The following is a 6,432-nucleotide window of genomic DNA, read 5'->3' as shown; positions in this document are numbered from 1 at the left end:
AGAAATACATTACATAGACTTTACCATAGAAATACATTACATAGACTTTACCATAGAAATACATTACATAGACTTTACCATAGAAATACATTACATAGACTTTACCATAGAAATACATTACATAGACTTTACCATAGAAATACATGACAGAAAGACTTTACCATAGAAATACATGACATAGACTTTACCATAGAAATACATGACATAGACTTTACCATAGAAATACATGACAGAAAGACTTTACCATAGAAATACATGACAGAAAGACTTTACTTTACCATAGAAATACATGGGAGAAAGACTTTACCATAGAAATACATTACATAGACTTTACCATAGAAATACATTACATAGACTTTACCATAGAAATACATTACATAGACTTTACCATAGAAATACATGACAGAAAGACTTTACCATAGAAATACATGACATAGACTTTACCATAGAAATACATGACATAGACTTTACCATAGAAATACATGAGAGAAAGACTTTACCATAGAAATACATGACATAGAGACACGTGATAAAAATACTTTACCATAGAAACACATGGCAGGAAGACTTTGGCAGCTCGAAAGACACGTATCTGAGGACGCGGCTCCCTAAAGACACGCGTATCTGAGGACGTGGCTCCCTAAAGACACGCGTATCTGAGGACGTGGCTCCCTAAAGACACGCGTATCTGAGGACGTGGCTCCCTAAAGACACACGTATCTGTGGACGTGGCTCCCTAAAGACACACGTATCTGTGGACGTGGCTCCCTAAAGACACACGTATCTGAGGACGCTGCTCCCTAAAGACACACGTATCTGAGGACGTGGCTCCCTAAAGACACACGTATCTGAGGACGCAGCTCCCTAAAGACACACGTATCTGAGGACGCGGCTCCCTAAAGACACACGTATCTGAGGACGCGGCTCCCTAAAGACACGCGTATCTGAGGACGTGGCTCCTAAAGACACGCGTATCTGAGGACGTGGCTCCTAAAGACACGCATATCTGAGGACGCAGCTCCCTAAAGACACACGTATCTGAGGACGCTGCTCCCTAAAGACACACGTATCTGTGGACGCGGACCCTTACACACTTCACTGGGCCAACAACGTCATAAGACTGATGGGGTCATCCATTAGTTTTTCCTTTTCTGTTATTCTATTTGTTTTCACATACATAGAAAGTGGTCAAATATACATATTACGTGCATCATGTTAGCACTAGTGCCTCCGGTATATTATCTACACACTCTTCTTTTTATATTTTCAACTTTATTTGGTGAATGGTGCATTTATATGGCGCCTGCACTTTCTCAAACGCACGCACGCACGCACGCACGCACGCACGCACGCACGCACGCACGCACGCACGCACGCACGCACGCACGCACGCACGCACGCACACGCACACATTCACACACACATTCAGTTCACACACTGCAGACGGCATAGGCTCATCAGTCAGAGCCAGTTAGAGGTGCCTTGCTCAAGGACACTGACCCGGGGCAGGAGGAGCCAGGGAATCGAACCGGGAACCTTCCAATCCCCCCCCCCCCCCCCCCCAGCGGCAGCTCTGCATCCTGAGCTGCTCGTTATACATAACTATACCTCAGCCTCGGGTAGATATATTGTTATTGATGTTTCAAAAGGTTGTCAGGTTCTCTTCCATAGTAACATATTTGTGTACCTCATCGTCTAATTGTGCAGCATTTTATTTGTAATACCTAAAACAGTGGCTCTTAAAAGGTTCATCTTCCATGTACCCCGTCCTTCTCCAAACATATCGCCTGTCGTTTCTAAGGTATATCCTTTGTGAGAATACTTGAATCCTACTGAAATCATATTATTTGAAGGTGATGGTGAAGCACTCGTGTGGTGTTTTGATAAAGGGAGAGTCGGTGCCGTTATTATTGACTCCTGTTTAGGGTTAAATATAGTTGCTGTCGGGCAAAAACCTCATCTCCATGTGTCAACGTATGTTATTTTAGTTGTTTCTCTTTAGTAAATTAACCCATTTAGGCCTGACCTCAAAATAAAATAAAAAATCTTCTAAATCCAAAAATAGCAGACCTACAAGCTCGTAGCGCGCCACTCGGTGGCGCGCTATGAGCTTGTAGATCTGCTATTTTTCAATAGCTAAATTATAACAATGTTTAAAACACCAAAAGGGGTTCCCGCCCAAAATGGGTTAATGTAACAGTGTCGCACAAAGGTAGTAAAACCAGTCTTATGGACAAGCTCACAACGCTTCTGTGAAAGTGGTCAAGTCTGTCTGGGAGTTTTACAAATATTGAACCAATGGAAGGTATGTAGAGGCCAGGTATACCATAGGCCAGGTATACCATATAGTTCCAAACATTGGAACTATCCCATTGAGATAGAATGAGCACTAGTTCCGCATTCCATTGTTACAATGAATGGAGTCAACGCTATGGTGTCGTCACTCTTATACTAGACTACGCTGGTAGAGGCCATAATTCACGTGACATCATCATGTGACATCATCATACCTGGACGTTATGCGGGGAACGCCTACTGAGTGAGTGGCAAAAAACCCCAAAACATTCTGGCCTTGACAGTCCCATACATCCAATAAAATAATTGAAATGACGTTAACCCATTTTGACCTGAGATCAGATTCTAAAAATGTCTTCTAAATCCTGACAGTTTTCTGAAAAAGCTATGTTTCTATGTCAGTGGTTCTTCGATTTTTAAAAAAAAAACGTCAATAGCTAAAGCATAACATAATGCTAACACCAAAAGGGGTTCCCGCCCAGAATGGGTTAAACTCATCAACATCGCACCTGTACAGAAAGCTTGAATTATCCAATAAATAAAAATCCACCATAGACAATATGTTATGACTTACTTTCTGTCAAGAAGTTCTGTGCAGGTGATGCGTTTTCAGAGTTTGGAAGCGCTCGTTATCTATAACGCTAAACGTCCTGCTGCCTCCTGCATTCTGTGACATGTAGAAACGGGTGGTACGCACGCAGGACCGCTGAGGGGATTTACAACCAGCGCTTCCAAACTCCCAACACTCCATGCGTGCTGCTCAATGTTTCGCCACTCGGTGTAGAGTAGAGTAGACCACTGGCGCTAAGGACACGAATTGGCACCGCGGACCCCCGTTTGAAGAGATACGCCAGGGACCCCCATAAGAGAAGATTTGTACGGCTCTAACAGTGATTCTAAACACGATTAATTTCAAGGACCCCCCGGTTTGGGAGCTTGTGACTACATTGGATCATTTTCTTTTTACATTTCCTGAAAAGTCACCGTCTTGGACATACAAGGTTTCCCAACAGCAACAATATTGTGATATAGAATGTAAAAATGCTAAATTACATAACAATGTGGTGGGATTGCTCTTTTCTCAACATTTATTTTCTTATGCAGGGAAACATGCTGTATAATAATGCATTTGAGGGTTGTATTATTGATTTTTTTTGTGTGCATAGAACATATCTCTTATTGTAAAGGTTATATTTATTGTGTGATTATGTGTGGACAAAGGATAGCACTTCTTGGTTCCAGAGCAGATTGTACTGTATTCTCACCTGAGCTCCATTCTACAAAATCTCTTCTAAATCGTGACAGTTTTCTGAAAAACCTCTGTTTCTATGGCCCCATTTACACTGGCAGACAAATCTAGCCTGAATCAGATCTGAGCCACATCCAGATTGGAATCTGATTTGTATAAATGAGTCATGTGACCATTTAAACCAATCTGATTTCAATCTGGATGTGGCACAGATCTGATTCAGGCTAGATTTGTCTGCCAGTGTAAATGGGGCCTTAGTCAGTGGTGCTCATACTATTTCATGTCAAAGACCCCTAGAATTATATGTATTTGGCTGCCGACCCCATCTCAAAATATGTAGTTCCAGGGACCCCCCCCAGAAGCAAAGATTTGAGATTTAAAGAATATATATTCCAAATTTGTGCCACATTTTTACTATTTTTGCAGACCTATACAAGCTCGTAGCGCGGCACTCGGTGCCGCACTCTGAGCTTGTAGATCTGCTATTTTTCAATAGCTATAAGTATAACATAATGCTTAAAACACCAAAAGGGGTTCCCGCCCAAAATGGGTTAAGCGTTCCCAAACTTTACAGGCTGCTACTCCCCAAAAATAACCCCCACAATAATCATATTTGAACTGGGCACCCCCTCCCCTCCCCAACCCTGACAAGCACTAGGACTTGTAGGAGTTGAGGCATTGATTACACAATAATTTGACTCTGTTCCACAGATATATATAGAAAAATATAAATACTATAAATATAGTTTGCCTCTTTCTTATGTAATATTTGACAATTTGGTCTAAAAAAATGTCCCTTTAGAATTAAGCCCCCCCCCAAATACATTTTGTCCTGACCCCCATTTGGGAACCACTGGCCTTATTGCACTGTAACTAAAGATTGAACTACTATAGTTTAAAACTTAATTCGGTGTCACAAGTGACAGTCCTGATGTGTATACTTTAAAAGGATGTTCTTCTCATGCTGTTATTTTTAAAATAAAGTTGTTTATGTAATTTACAACAGACTTGACAATAATTAATAGGCATGCAAAGCTGCAGTGGGAAGTACATTTAGATATATTTACACATTTCTAGAAGCCTCTTTACTGTACTGTAAAAAAAATCACACCTGTGTGAACTGAGTGGTGCAAGGTCTTATATAGCCTGATCAGCTGTGGTCTGACGTAATGTCAGTGACCATAGTAACCATGCTCACCTGTGCACGGACAGGTACACAAACATACAGACAAAGCTGGTTGTTGGAGTGGTTTGCACCACTCAAAAAGAAAAAAAATCACACCCGTGTGAAGTGAGGGGCGCTCTTATCATATTTATGTGATTGGTTAGCCGATTTGCTCGTTTACATAAGGACTTAGACTGTTATTCGTCTGTGGTACTCATATGACGTAAAGTTTCCCTTCATTGTCAAAGGCATTTAATGTTTGTGTTGCCTCAAATGTGTCATATTTGAGGTACATTTGACCTAATTTCTCCTTTCATTGTCAAATATGAGACATGTGGGGACAAAAGCTGCACGCCTGCACCCCTCAAACATACTCTGTGTCTCAGGAGGGCTGTGGGCAGTTCAGAAACCACTGTCTCAGAGGAGGGCTGTGGGCAGTTCAGAAACCACTGTCTCAGAGGAGGGCTGTGGGCAGTTCAGAAACCACTGTGTCTCAGAGGAGGGCTGTGGGCAGTTCAGAAACCACTGTGTCTCAGAGGAGGGCTGTGGGCAGTTCAGAAACCACTGTGTCTCAGGAGGGCTGTGGGCAGTTCAGAAACCACTGTGTCTCAGAAGGGCTGTGGGCAGTTCAGAAACCACTGTGTCTCAGGAGGGCTGTGGGCAGTTCAGAAACCACTGTCTCAGGAGGGCTGTGGGCAGTTCAGAAACCACTGTGTCTCAGGAGGGCTGTGGGCAGTTCAGAAACCACTGTGTCTCAGGAGGGCTGTGGGCAGTTCAGAAACCACTGTGTCTCAGGAGGGCTGTGGGCAGTTCAGAAACCACTGTGTCTCAGGAGGGCTGTGGGCAGTTCAGAAACCACTGTCTCAGGAGGGCTGTGGGCAGTTCAGAAACCACTGTGTCTCAGGAGTAACCTGACTCCGCCAGACTCAGGAGGGCTGTGGGCAGTTCAGAAACCACTGTCTCAGGAGTAACCTGACTCCGCCAGACTCAGGAGGGCTGTGGGCAGTTCAGAAACCACTGTGTCTCAGGAGTAACCTGACTCCGCCAGACTCAGGAGGGCTGTGGGCAGTTCAGAAACCACTGTCTCAGGAGTAACCTGACTCCGCCAGACTCAGGAGGGCTGTGGGCAGTTCAGAAACCACTGTGTCTCAGGAGTAACCTGACTCCGCCAGACTCAGGAGTAACCTGACTCCGCCAGACTCAGGAGGGCTGTGGGCAGTTCAGGAGTAACCTAGCTGACTCCGCCAGACTCAGGAGGGCTGTGGGCAGTTCAGAAACCACTGTGTCTCAGGAGTAACCTGACTCCGCCAGACTCAGGAGGGCTGTGGGCAGTTCAGAAACCACTGTCTCAGGAGTAACCTGACTCCGCCAGACTCAGGAGGGCTGTGGGCAGTTCAGAAACCACTGTGTCTCAGGAGTAACCTGACTCCGCCAGACTCAGGAGGGCTGTGGGCAGTTCAGAAACCACTGTCTCAGGAGTAACCTGACTCCGCCAGACTCAGGAGGGCTGTGGGCAGTTCAGAAACCACTGTGTCTCAGGAGTAACCTGACTCCGCCAGACTCAGGAGGGCTGTGGGCAGTTCAGAAACCACTGTGTCTCAGGAGTAACCTGACTCCGCCAGACTCAGGAGTAACCTGACTCCGCCAGACTCAGGAGTAACCTGACTCCGCCAGACTCAGGAGGGCTGTGGGCAGTTCAGAAACCACTGTGTCTCAGGAGGGC

Source organism: Electrona antarctica (assembly GCF_951216825.1).
Source record: "Electrona antarctica genome assembly, chromosome: 14".
NCBI classification, from domain to species: Eukaryota; Metazoa; Chordata; class Actinopteri; order Myctophiformes; family Myctophidae; genus Electrona; species Electrona antarctica.
Note: the sequence above shows the minus strand (reverse complement) of the source record.